Consider the following 15,011-nt stretch of genomic DNA (forward strand, 5'->3'; position numbering starts at 1 on the left):
TGTTTATTAAATATTATTTTCTCTATTCTTAATGTAAATTCAATAGAGACTGATTTTATTACGTGGCTTCAGCTGCTTTAATTAGTTTATAAGGGGTTTCTTCATGATCTAAGATTATTCGTTTGCTTCAAATATTTGACTTTCTTTTTGTCAATTTACGCATATAAAATACATTTAAAACGTGTAAGTCGCGCATAGCATGCGGTGATTCAAAAAATGCCTTCTGCACAAGCATGAGCGCGTGCATGAAGGTTAGTACGTTATATGAGAATGAGACCTATATAAATATTTTATAATATATTATCTTACAAATTTAGCCAACTTTTAAATTAGCACGTTATAAACCGGCCAAGAATATTTAATGGATTTATCGGGAATTTTGAAAATAACCGCCTCGTGCCCCATGCACGGCCAGCAGCTCGAATGATCGCGGCTCTGCCTGAGTCAGACCGCGGGGCTCTTCTCCCCAAGCTCCGGGCCAAGCGAACTGCCGTCGGAGCCGTGGAGTCGAAGCCTCACCGGCCGGTGCCCCCACATCGCCACCACCGCGAATATTTTCGTGTACAGCACTCAGTCTTACATTGGATAGAGTCTACTAGCATGCGCGCGCAATTCGGGATAGCTACGGCTTTGGTTAGTTCTTTGGCGCATTTTATCGAACTTTTTTTGTAGGCAATTGAAGTTTTATGTTATTCTTGGTTCGTTTCGAAGTTGAAAGTTTTCGGCTTGATTAATTTGACTGTATGAAAGTGAGAGCTCTGTAATTAAGATATTATTTTTGAAGAAACATGGTGTTTTAATATAGAATTAGTGGAGTTAATTTGGTTGTTAATTGTCTGGTTTTGCGTTTTTAGATACAACGCATATGAACGGAAGAGATTGGGTCATAATATTGTAGACAAGGTTGTGACTGTTTCTGTATTTCCAACTTCGGATATGCAGTAATATGCATAGTTGTTGCCTTCTTTCGGATATGCTGTAATATGCATAGTCGTTGCCCACAGATTACCGTGATTACAATCTTAGAAATCTGCACGTTGCCCGCGGATTACCATGATTACTTTATTAGGAATCTGCACGATGCGTTATTTGGCCACTGTGGAAGAGGCTGTTGCCTACTATGTGCACGGTGCTGCTAAATGTATTGGAATGACCGTTAAAAACGTGAGTTTTTAGTTTCATTTTTGAAGATCTTAGTACCCATCTTTGCAGTCATGTATATAAATTGGTTTACACTTCACTAAATTTTAACTTCAGAATCAATAGCGGAGTTAGCTAGAAACTTTTTACCGGGTGGGCTAGCTCAAAATTTTAAATCTTTATAAATAAAGAAACTTGATACCTTATTTTTCATAGTATCAGCTAGCTTAAAAAATTCACAAGGTGAGCCAAACAATTTTGTAATTAAACAAATACGTGTTAAAATTAAACAAATCCAAACTTGTACACGTACAAGAAGCGATGAGAAAAATAATGTAAGAAAAAGAGATGGTTTGCAAACTGTATTATATAATTTTATATAGTTAAACCTAAAGAATTCGAATTAGTGACTAAATATTTGATGGGCTACATTCGAAAATCAATCAAAATTACATGTAAAATTTTATTTTTCACCGCAAGCTACAGCCCAGGGCAGCCCTTAACTTGGCTCCGCCAGTGTTCAGAATATGTTGTGCTCTCCCTTAACTCAGCTCGAACATTTTATGGAACTCTAGTTGGTTTTGGTTTTACCAATCATCTTCTCTAAGTTCAGACGAGGCTTTGTATGGCAATAATTTTTATGCAAAGCCGATTATACCTAGTACTTTCTGGACTATTTACAATATGCATTTTGCAGTGTGTGCTAGTCGTTCATGTTGATTTACTATTTTTTTTTTCCACCCTAATGATTTTAAGCATTTCCTCTTGGTTGTCAGACGCATGATGCCTAATCTTCCAAATGAAGGGTTAGGGTGAGACATAGGTAGTATCCCGGGAGTTTGAGAGCCCCTCGTTCAGAGCAGATGGGCTTAAAATTTATCCAACACTCGTGATCCGTGGAACTGGACTCTGTGAGCTTTGGGAACCGGCAGGTATGTTTGTATTGTTGATTCCCTTCTTTTCAGCGATGTTGGTGGTAGTTTATTATCTCCATATTCAGGCATAGAAATTACCCACCTGAGCAACTTGTGGACATTTTGGCACAGATCCTAGCCATGGTGCCCCCTTGGACACGTGTTTACAGAGTTCAGCGAGACATTCCAATGCCTATAGTAACTTCTGGGGTTGAGAAAGGAAATCTTTGGGAGTTACCTTTGGCTCGGATGGAAGACTTGGGCCTAACCCTAGAATAAAACATTACCGAACATTCTTGATGGTTCTAGGACAAACATCACAAAATTAGGCCGGAACAAGTGGAGCTTGTTCATTGTGATTATAAGGCATGTGAAGGATGAGAAACATTTCTTTCATATGAAGATACTCGCCACGTATTCCTTTATATATATATGTGTGAGAGAGTGCTTCTTCACATGAAATCATCATTCTATTCTTCTTATGTGCAAATGTGTTGCGCTGATAAAAGATGAATACTTGGGGAGATGATGATTGTAACATTGAGTAGAATATCTAATTTTCGCTTCAGCATATAGATGAACTTAGGATCTCACCGTTCCAGAACTTGCTGTTTCTCTGATTTGCATATTGATTTGTGACAGAATCTTATGGCTTGCGTTTTCTCTCATGAGCAGGTTGTGTATACTGATACTTAAGAGGATTTTGTTTTTATTCTATCATTAAACAGGATATTCTCATTGGGTTGCTGCAATTTAGGACATACATCCAAAACCAGACCAAGTGGAGCTTGTGCGGCAAATGAAGGATGGGAAACATTTCTTTCGTATGAAGAAACTCGCCAGGTATTCCTTCTATATATGTGATAGAGTGCTTCTTCACACGAAATGATCATTCTGTTCTTGTCATGTGAAATTTGCGTGTGTCGGATTTGCTTAGTAATTTGTGCACACGTTCTTATGGCTTGAGTTTTTCCAGGTGAGCAGGTTGTGTAACATGATTTTGTTATTATTCTTTTCGTAAACAGGATTCTCTCGTTGGGTTGCTACGATTAAGAAAGTGAGGCCAGAATACTACTTGTCCCAAATGCTTGGCGGGAATACTACTTGTCCCAGATCAATGAGTAGTGCTCTGGTGTTCGTGAGCTCCATGTTTATGGGACTGCTGTTCCAGTTCATGGGTGAATTCTGACAAGCTGCAACACCAGGTAATGTAGCTTCTACATCAACTGTTTTATGTTACCGTTAGTGTTGAGATTAATTTATTGGGTGATAATGTACTCTGATTGATTCAAACAGGATTATGGTACCCTGGAGGAGTCCGAGCGGATTGCTAGCAAGGAGCATCGATAGAAAAAGATTGCCTGAGCTTGAAGGGAAACAATCCAAAAAAAGACTAGTTTATACTTTATACAACAAATGACTAAGACTTTATTGTTAGCACATTGAATTGGACGACGTCCAAAGAAGACAAATTTTCAACAGCAAACTTGAACCAGAAGAACCTCTTAATGAATCTATCTAGCTATTTTTCTTATTACTTTTTTATTCTTCAATCTTGATGCTGATCTTCTGCTTCAGACTGTAATCCTCGAAAGCTATAACTATTGGTTGCAAACTGAATAGTTTCTGTTAGAAACTCTTTCATTGCACACGAACAAGCTCTGACAACTTTGCTGACAAAAATTGTCATCTGTCTTATGAAATTAACCCCCTCAAACAAGTATGGACACAAGAAAGTTGCGGCTTCAACTATGAAGATAATGCACTGGACCCCCTTCGAAAAATAGCCAACTAAGTTAATGAAAGCTTTCAGGTCTTGGGCTGGTTTGCTTTCAAAAAGGAGCTTCGCAGATTTGAATACTCGTTGAATTACTTTCTTGATGTCACCCACCGAAATCTTGAAGCGTTCCGAAGTTTTCCACCGCGCAGAGGACCGATATTTTCCGGTGATGGGTTTTCCAGCAATACACTTTGTAACGGTTGCAAACTCTGCGCTCAATAGTGTATCGACTTCTGATCGGGTTGCCCCACATTGATCAATGTCTAAAACCTTGATGAGTTCTTGAAAACATTGCAGGTCTGACCTCTCTTCATCCCCTCGAAGCTTTCCAGCAACTGATTGTTTAACAAACTCGAACTCAAACTCAAACTCAGACATCAGTAGAATATCAACTTCTGACTTCATGGATGGATTCTGCTTTGTTCCATTAATCTCGAACGCCATCTTGGTCAGTTCTTGTTCGTCTACTCGGTCTCCTGACATTGTTGTTCTTTCTTTCGACGAATGATCTTTCTGGCGAAAGAATCAGCGTGAGTGTGACAGAGAGAGGGTCTCTGTAAAAAGAAACCGAGAGAGAGAGAGAGAGAGAGAGAGAGAGAGAGAGGGAGAAACGATTTTTTATTTTGGTGCGGTGCGTGGGTGTGAATTTTGCGAAGAAATTCAATATATACACAAACTGAATATCAACCGAAACACTGTTCATAAGCACAGTGTAGTTCCGATTTTACCTTTTCTTAGTTTGTGTTATTACAAGGTTGCCATTCTTTCTGCCGAGTTCGTAGCTGGCGTTATTTCTCTTCGACAACACAGTGATAAAACTCTCTAGCAAGTCCAACTGGCTGCAGACTCCATCAAACCCTAGAAATCGTTTTGCTATTTTGGGCATCCTCCTTTTTCTCCCTCCTCCTTGCTTTCCCCAACCTAGAATCCTCATCCTTTCCCCGAATGAGAAATTTGAAATTCGCAACCCAAACTCACTCATAGTAGCCCCTACTTTGCCTCATTTAGGCCTGTAAACGGGTCGGATTTATTGGGTTTTGGATCGGGTTCAATCAGACCCGTTAAGTTAACGAATTATCCGAACCCGACCTGTTAAGCTAACAGGTCATCCAAATCCAATCCGTTTCTCCCTTTAACAATTATTATTATTATTTTATTTTTTTTGTATAGAGTTTATTTTTTGTTGTGAAGACTTTATTGAAATTACAAAAATATCATCAACTAACGGGTTGACCTAAAGTGACCCATTATTTAATGGATTTTTAACGGGTTCACCCGTTAGCGACCCGACCCGTTAAACATCCACCCAAATACTAATATTAACAGGTCAGGTCGGGTCAGGTCCAAATGCCAAGTCTAACCTCATTCCTCATATCCTAATGGTTCATTCTCTCCATACGATTCGATTTCGGTGAGTTCTTTGTGTTATGAATTCTGATATTTTGCGTATAATTTTGGTTTTTGGATTTTCAAATTTGTACCCTGACCTTGCTCTAATTAATTTTAATTTTGTCTATTATTGTTGGGTTTGAGTAAATTTCGAACCTTTTGTTTTCGTTCTTAAAATTTTTGAGTTCTATCTGTTAAATATTTGTTAAAAGACCCGAATTTTCTGTTCAAACAATTTGTATAGCCTATGAAAATTGAACAAAAAGTCATATGATGCATGATTTCTTCCTTCCTGATAGACCTGACATTTTGGACCCGACCCGTCAACCAGATCCATTAATATTAGTATTTCTGTTGGTTGATGATGTTTTAGTATTTTCATATAAAATTGGGATACTGTCTGCAGCAAACTAGCAGCAAATACACAGCTCCAAAAATCAAATAAGTTCTTTGACATGAAACAAAACTTTTAACCGCGTATCAACCATATAATGGACGAAACAAACTAAAAATTGGCAGGCACTAGTTTGTGGGGTAAATCTTCTCCAGGCACTGTTGACAGCAAGCCATTCATTTAAATCTTCTCCTATTCTCTTAGGTTGCCGTTGCCAAGTGTAGCATCAATATGTTTTCCAAGCTGAGCACCCTTGCTCCCTAAAATCAAATAAGTGCGATTATGAAGCCAAAAGCTTGCAGCAAATGCACAGCTCCTACCATCAGTGCATTGAGTGATGAATGATGACATTCTAGTGTAGTTGAGTCCATACTAAATATATGAATTCTAACAAACAACTAATTAAACCATGACATCTAATATGGACATTTCATTTAATGTTTATTAATATTTGCGGTGCGGTTCAGTTTCGGCGTGGTTTTCAAAAGCCAAAACCGAAACCAAACCGTTTTCTACATTGCGGTTTGGTTTCAAAACTGAAACCATTTCAAAACCGTAAAATCGAACTGTTCGGTGCGGTCCGATTTGGCTTGTGTTTCGGTTTGGGTTTTCGGTTCCAAGTGTCCACCCCTACCCACTGTGATTTAGGGCAAATCGTTTCGAAAAATCGGTTTGGAGCTAGGCATGCTGCGCATAGGCGGGCTAGGCGGTTTTTTTATTATTATTAATTGTGTGCTTTTTTTCTTTTCTGGTTTCATGGTGGTATACTTATAGAAATGGTGTACCTAATTTGCAAATGATGGATTTACTACAAATTCATCCAATAGTAAAACGAATTGGAGCACTTTTGACGGGATACATACAAAGAAAAGAAATAAATTAGATACAACAAGGTTAAATAATTTAGTCTATGTCCAATCCAATGCAAGGATCATGAACAAGAAGAATTTAATGTATCGTCCAAGAATACTCCTCATTATGATTATATGCTTACTGTTTTTTAAATATTGCACTTTTTGAATGTATATACTTTGTGTATTCTTCTACTTCTATTTTTGCATTTTATCATTCTTTTATTATTCATACAAGTATAGTTTTTTTTTAGGTGTAAATAGGCACTTACTTGCATGATATATAATAAATTTACATAAATCCGCTTAGGCCGCCTGGACGCCCGCCTAGCCGCATAGGCGCTAGGCCTCTGCTCACCGTCCGACTAGCCTTTAGAACCTATGATTATTGTAAGAACATTTGACAAAATTTTAAACCAATCAGCATCATCAGAATTCCGAAGTGCAGCAACTACGTCGACCAATTGTGAAAATTACACAAGCGGGATGAATATTATCCTTGGCTCCTGAAAATTACACGAATCATATGGCTGTAAAGATGACTCACTTGAAACATCAGACTCTCATTTCATTAGCATCGTCATTTTCATCGTCGTCCGAGACCTACTCGTAGTTTAGTGCAACTGGATCAACCAACTTAGATTCATATGATTTCCAATTTCTACTCGTACCATTACTTGCTATACCATCACTGGATTTATGGGGTTAAGCCCTTTTTCAGCACTGAGGTAGATGTTTCAGGATTGTCGATACCCTGTTGTATGCAATTTAAGGTGCCCGGAGTTCTTTTTCAAGGGTAGACAACCCAAATTCCCAGTCGATAGTGTCCCCAGTGCAGCTATCATCAAGGTATAGAGGATTGCTGGGGTCTATCACCTTGGAGAACACAAGCAATACTGATGGCCATTTTCCGAATTAAATAATTAGGGCTTTCCGGCCTACCTGCCAGCAAAGACAAGATATAACAGGATGATAATGACCACTAGCGTTGGAGGAGAGAATACTAATAGAGACACGGAGAAGTATTTACAGCTCACTCCTTTGAGAATTGAGTGCATCACATCCTTGGTCTCGTTTAATTCTTCTTTAGACATGTTTTCCATGGAAAGGCCTATAGCTGCAGATACATCTGATATTGCAAGATTAAGGGACAAAAAATTCCAAGAGAAGTACCCTGAGCTTGGAGAGCAGCCAGTTCTTCTTACATAGCTTTGAACCATATAGGATTTTTAAGAGCTGACTTATAAGAGCTGGGCTCAATTAGAGACAAATCAATCCCTTCACAGGCTTGAGCAGATGCAAGGAAAGCCTTCTTCTTACAAATACCACTTTTGCTTCGAGTTTGCATTGGATGCAAATTGATTGGAGGAATATCCAAAACAGCTTGCAGAGAATCAGGATGAAACTCAGTGTTCTCAGTACTTAGTAGAGGACTTGGATCAGGTAGCACAGGGAGCTGAGAAGATGATGCAGGTGCACTAGTAATGGACCGAGGATTAGGTGAAGGATTTGTAGATGTTGGTGATGAAGACACAATAACATTGTTTGTATTAACCACTGCTATGGGAAGGGAAGATGAAGTGAGAACTGATGAATTAGGGTGAGTAATGGTGGCTTGTGTCAGTAAATCTGCATATGGGAACTGTTGTTCATCAAAAATAACATGCCTAGAAATGTAAAGCCGTTTCTTAGGCACATCATAACACATATATCCCTTATACTTATAAGCATAGCCTAGGAAAACACACCTGGTGGTTTTGGGTTGAAGTTTGGTGCTGTTGAATGGTTTTAACAAAGGAAAACAGGCACAACCAAAAATTCGAAGATGGGATAATAATGGAACACTACCAAATAAGAGTTCAAATGGTGACCTGTTTTGAAGAATAACAGTTGGCATTCTATTGATCAGATAGATAGCAGTTTGACATGCATAAGACCAAAATTGATGTGGCAGTGTAGCAGTTTGCAATAATGTCACAGTGGTTTCGATAATATGTCTATGTTTACGTTCATCTAACCCATTTTGTTCAGGGGTGTATGGACAGGACTTATGATGAACAATACCTTTGTCCAGAAGAAAAGATTGAAGCCTATGACTCATATACTCTCCTCCACCATCACTTTGTAAAATCTTAATCGGAGTAAAGAACTGATTAAGTACAAAAGAATAGAATGCAACAATGGTAGAGTACAAATCAAACTTGTTTATTAATGGAAAAAGCCAACAATGTCGACTATATTCATCAATGAAGATTACATAATATTTGTAACCATCAACAGAAACACAAGGTGCAGGACCCCACAAGTCACTATGCATAATTTGAAAGAGCTTAACAGACTTATTGACATGAGGTGGAAAGGGTAATTTGCTAAATTTGCCTTCAAGACAATGATGGCACAAAACAGATGACTTAGAAGGGGTACCAGGTACATTGGCTTTATGTAACATAAGAGAAACAACATGATTTGTTGGGTGACCTAACCTATGATGCCAAAGCTGAGATTTAACAAGTTGTCCCAGAAAAGCTTTTGCAGATAGTGAACTTTGTGAAGAACCGAAGTTGGGATAGGAAAGGGAATGAATAGGATAGAGTCCATTACTACATAGCCCTTTGTAGAGGATCATCCCTGTGGCCTTGTCCTGAATCCAAAAACAAAAGGCATCAAAGATTAGCCAACAATCATTATCAAGGCAAATCTTATGTAATGACAATAAATTGTGTGTTATCTTGGGAACATATAACACAGAATTTAATTTAATTGGTTTTGCTGGAGTATGAATAATAGAATTCCCAACATGGGAGACTTGTAAACCTTCACCATTGGCAGTTTGTATGGTCTCACTGGTAGGATAAGGTGATGCCAAGGATAAGTTGTTCATGTCAGCAGTCATATGATTGGTGGCGCCAGAATCAGTCAACCAAACTTGGGGAGGTGCTGATGGAGTAGCTGGTTGAGGTGTAGAATTGAACACAGTGTGCATAGCATGCATTGGAGATTACTGTAATTGATGTGTGTGTGGTTGTGGAGACGCTTGATATGAATATTGAGGTGAATGAGGCAGTATATGATAGTTAGGTGGGGCAGATGGGAACCCATTGGAATGTGGCCAACTAGGAGAGCCAATGTAGTTAGGTCATTTATCATTGTAGAAACAAAACCAAGTCACATGATTCATTTTGCCACAGATTTGACAGCCATGCCTTTCTGAAGGCTTTGCACCACAAAATGGAGCAGTGTGACCATCAATGTTACATAACTAACATGTAGGAAGCATAGAGGTAGAGGAAGACCCCACTGAAGATATTGGAGAGTGACCAAGAATTCCTGATGCAGAAGTAGACAAACTAGGTGCCTGAGTTAAGTACACAGGTCTGGGATTGAAGAATCTGTGTCCCTGATACTTTCCTTTACCCTTATGTTTATTCCCATTGTAAGCTTTGTAACCGCCAGAGGTAAATTGAGATTGACCATGAATATTGCCAAACAACTGCGAGGATGATACATTTTTAGGCTGAGAATTAGCAACCATAGCAGTCATAAAGGAAGCATTCAAATGATTCTCAACAATGATTTCTTCAGCAAGTAACTGTGCCCTAAAGTCTTTTAGGGTAATGACACTTTCACGACCTCGGATCATACAACGAAAAGTATTGTATTCAGAAGGCAAGCCATTAAGAGCAAGTATTACAATATCCTAATCCTGAAAGAACACTCCAGCAGCTGACAAATAATCCCTAGCTTCTTTAATGCGTTGCAGATAAACTGAAATGGAATCAGACCCCTTTTTAATTGTCTGCAAGTTCGACTTCATCTGAAAGATACTGATTTTGGATACAGTGGAGAATTTCTCCTTTAAACGATTCCAAAGATCTCTCGAACTTTGACTCCCAATAGCACATGACATAGCCACAGGTGATAAAGTCGCAGTAATCAATTGCATTATAGCCCTATCATACATTCTCCAAATCAAAACATCATCATTCTCAATAGACATAGAAGAATTAATACCAGATTCACCAGTTTGTGAGGGACAAGAGGTCGATCCGTCCACAAATCCCATAAGCCCATTGCTTTCCAGTAAGAGTTGCATCTGAAAATGCCAATTAAGATAATTGGAGTCATCAAGCTTGACGTTAACAGAGATCGAGATCGACTAAATAAGGTTCGTAACCGGAGATTGAAGTAACTGTAGCTAAGACGCAGTCACCATGTTTCACGCAAGATTGCAGATTCTTGAAACACAACCCCAATTTCAGTCAAATATTTTCACAAACACGTAATGTGCAAAGATCGCAGACAACAAATCAAACCAGAAACTGATCTAGAAACTAAACCAGTAATCAATCACAATGAATAATCACCAACAAAACCCTAAAAACAAAGAAGATTGAGTCCGATCAGAAAAAGAAACCGAGAACACCGAAGATGAAGAAGGAAGAAGCGGAAGCAAGAAGGATCGAAGATCACGCGTCAGCAACAATGGCGAGTGATACCATGTTAATCTTCATGAATTGAACTATATATCTTTCTATAATCTTTCTATAGTATGCAAGAACTAGATAGAGAGTAGAGAGAGAGAGAGAGGGGGGAAGAAGAGGAGATATTATTTCTGTAAAGTATATTTCTTTCATAGTAAGTAATCCAACAATCTTGCCTTATATAGGCAGTTACAAAACTAGTTACTAATGAACCAATACACCAAGATTGTGACAAGTGTCACAATCATGGACCATTGACTATATATTCTAACAGCCCCCACATCGCCACCACCGGAAATATTTGTGTGTACTGCCCCGGCGGTCCCGATTCGGACTTCGAGTGCAGCACTCAGTCTTACACTGGATACCAGCCTACTAGCATGCACGCAATTCGCGCAAGGTATGGCTTTCTCTAGTTCAGTGACGCATTTTATCGAACACTTGATATGGAAGTCAAGTTTTATGTTATTCATGATTCGTTTCGAAGTTTAAAGTTTTTGGCTTGATTGATTTTTCAACATGAAATTGAGAGCTTTGTAATGAAGATATTATTTGAAGGAATTGGTGTTAAAAATTGGATTAGTGAAGTTAATTAGATACAACCCACATGGCCAGGCTAGAAGCAGGATAGATCAGCTGAAGAGATTGGGTCACAGTGTAGACAAGGTTTGGCCTGTTCTATGTTTAGAGCTTAAAGAATTTATTTTCGGGTTTGCAGATTTCCATGATAGAGTAATATGCATAGTTGTCGCCTTATAACTGGTACTGAATTTGTGTTTTCAGGTTGAGTTCATCTTAATGGGCGGTACTTTGATGTCGTTGCCCGTAGATTACCGTGATTACTTTATTAGAAATCTGCACGATGCATTATCGGGACACACTTCTGCCAATGTTGAAGAGGCAGTTGCCTGCTCTGAGCATGGTGCTACTAAATGTATTGGAATGACCATTGAATCGTGAGTTTTTAGTTTATTTTTGAAGCCTTTAATCTCTCATTCTTGTGTTTAAGTTGGTTGACAGTAATTTTTAGCTTACCATCTAGTTTCCAGTTCATCTGGTCGGTCCAGAAAGTTAACTAGGCCAGATTATTGCCTTGGACCTCACTTGAGACAAATGCTTTCTTATGGTTGTACAAGACTAGAAATTGGAGTTCAGAGTACATACGAGGATGTGGCTCGGGACACCAATAGAGCTCATACCGTAGCTGCAGTGGCTGATTGTTTTTGGTTGGCAAAGGATGCTGGTTTTAAGGTCCGCCTAGTACCTTATCATAAAACTCACTTACCTTCACCATGGGAAAAGAACGGATTTTGGACCTTTTATATCTACAGTGACAGGAGATTAATCTTTCATCAAAACAATTTGTGAGTCTCGATATATTTCTCAAATTATTGTGCTCTCCCATAATTCAGCGAGAATATTTTATCATAATCTAGTTGGTTTTGGTGTTACCATTCACCTTGTCTAAGTTCAAGAAGAAGCATGTGTTTGTAATTGTATGACCGTAATCCTTATGAACTGCAATATTAAAAGCCTTGAGGACTGTTTACAATATGCATTTTTGCTGTGTATTCTTGTCGTTCATGTTGATTTACTTTTGTTTCACACTAATAATTTTATGCATTTGCTCTAGGTGGTTGTACACATGATGCCTGATCTTCCAAATGTAGGCGTGGTGAGAGACATGGAGAGTTTTCGGGAGTTCTTTGAGACCCCCTCGTTCAGAGCAGATGGGCTTAAAATTTATCCAACACTCGTGATCCGTGGAACTGGACTCTATGAGCTTTGGAAAACGGGCAGGTATAGAAATTACCTACCTGAGCAACTTGTGGACATTCTTGCTGGTTCTAGGACATACATCACAAAATTAGGCCAGACCAAGTGGAGCTTGTTCGTCGTGATTATATGGCAAATGAAGGAAGGGAAACATTTCTTTCATATGAAGATACTTGCCTGGTATTCGTTCTTTATATGTGAGAGAGTGCTTCGTCAAACGAAATGATCATTCTATGCTTGTCATGTGCAGAAGTGTTGTGCTGATGGAAGATAAACACTTAAAAAGATTATGATTGTAATATTGAGTAGAATATCTAATTTAATTTCGCTTCAGCATATATAGATGAACAGAGGATCTCACTTTTCCAGAAGTTCTTGTTTCTCTGATTTGCGTAGTAATTTGTGCACAGAATCTTAAGGCTTGGGTTTTACCGATCGAGCTGGTTGTCTGTACTGACACTTACCATGATTTGTGTTTGTTCTTTTTGTAAACAGGATATTCTAGTTGGATTACTGCGATTAAGAAAGTGTGGCCCGAACACTACTTGTCCTGAACTCATGGGGAAGTATTCTGTTGTTCGTGAACTCCATGTTTATGGGACTGCTGTTCCAGTTCATGGGCGGGATTCTGACAAGCTGCAACACCAGGTAATGTATCTTGTAATCAACTCTTTATGTTACCGTAAGTGTTGAGATGAATATATTGGGGGTAATGTGCTCCATCAAACTTCAGAAAGTCATAGGAGTATGCTCTCTAATAACATGTTCCATTCCCTAATTGTTTCAAACAGGGTTATGGTACCCTTTTGATGGAGGCGGCCGAGCGGATCGCAAGCAGGGAGCATAGATCGAAAAAGATTGCTGTTATTTCAGGAGTAGGAACTCGTCATTACTATAGGAAATTAGGCTACGAGCTCGAAGGGCCTTACATGGTGAAACATCTCGTATGACGAGATAAAGAAGACTAGTTTTCATACAATTTTGTAACATTATCCTAAACAGGTTGTAACTTGCATTGCATAACCAGTCTGTTTGTTTTGAGATTCCAATAGTGTGTGCTATTTACTCTCTCATTTTGGTCACCTCTTTTTAATAGGAAAACTAATGAAAATAGCTTGAAAACTTTGAGTTTTAATGACAAGGACAAAATAAAAGGTAAAATGAATAGTATCAGGATTGACTTTTTAGTTTTAAAATGTGATTTTTCGTTAAAGTTCTTCTTTTTAATTCCATTCTTTTGACTTTGGTCTTCCCATTTTACGTAGGGTGGTGGTATTCACACTTCCCCTTGTGTCTTTCTCACTCCTCTTAATTTTCATCTATCAGATCGAATGTATAGAAAAAGATCAAAGGATATAAATTAATAGGAAATGTGTAAGAGGTAAAAAGAGTGTCAATATCACCAACCATTTTAGGTGGTTGTAAATGTCATCCATTGATTCACCTGGCTGGCTCATGTTCATACATTTTTGTTCGTTTGGTCTACCTTTGAGGACTTACGTGGAACAGTTGAACGTCGCGTAATGTTCTGGTTTAATAATGCACATGATAATGTATTATTAGATGAAATGTCATAGAGATAATGAACTTATTTCATGTAAGTTGTTCTCCTATTTGAGACACAAAATCAAATGTAAAATGGTCAAAATGGATGGAGATATTCAGAGTGCTTAAAATGAGACATTGTAATTATAATTAAACTCTCCAAATTCGAAAATGATATTTTCACATCACTGAAACGTCGTCGTCTCGTGTTTCATATGAACCAGCGAAGCCATTTCCAATTTCGGAATAACAAGCTGAAAGCTGTTCGCTCACGCTCCTCGTTCCGACTCCATTAATGCTTAAATCAAGCTTCGCTCCCATTTTCTCAACCTTTCCCGCCAAACGCCTATCGCCGCCGAAGCCACCGCCACGCACTACCTTCACCTGCTTCGCACACACCGCGCCAGCTGTTCGAAAAAAATACCTCAACCATTGCCCCCACCATGATGGAGTTGGGTGTGAATAGGGTGTCGTTGGGAGTTCAGGCGTTTCAAGAAGAGCCGCTGAAAGCTTATGGGAGAGCTCATGGTGTTCGGGAGGTTTATGAGGCTATGGAGATTGTTGGGGAATGTGGGGTTGAGAATTGGAGCATGGATCTTATCTCTTCTCTGCCTTACCAGACCCCGGAAATGTGGTAGGAGAGCTTGAGGTTGACGGAAGAAGCTCGTCTTACCCATGTGTCAGTTTATGATTTGCAAGTCTTCCACAATCTAATTTATCACTCAAAATACCCAGAATGAA

General features: G+C 38.8%; 1 pseudogene; it reads left to right on the forward strand.

Annotated features, from left to right (window-relative positions):
- Positions 1 to 423: 423 nt before the first annotated feature.
- LOC137711712 (elongator complex protein 3-like) lies at positions 424 to 13,793 on the forward strand (annotated as a pseudogene).
- Positions 13,794 to 15,011: the final 1,218 nt, after the last annotated feature.

This window comes from Pyrus communis, chromosome 12 (genome assembly GCF_963583255.1).
Source record: "Pyrus communis chromosome 12, drPyrComm1.1, whole genome shotgun sequence".
NCBI lineage: Eukaryota > Viridiplantae > Streptophyta > Magnoliopsida > Rosales > Rosaceae > Pyrus > Pyrus communis.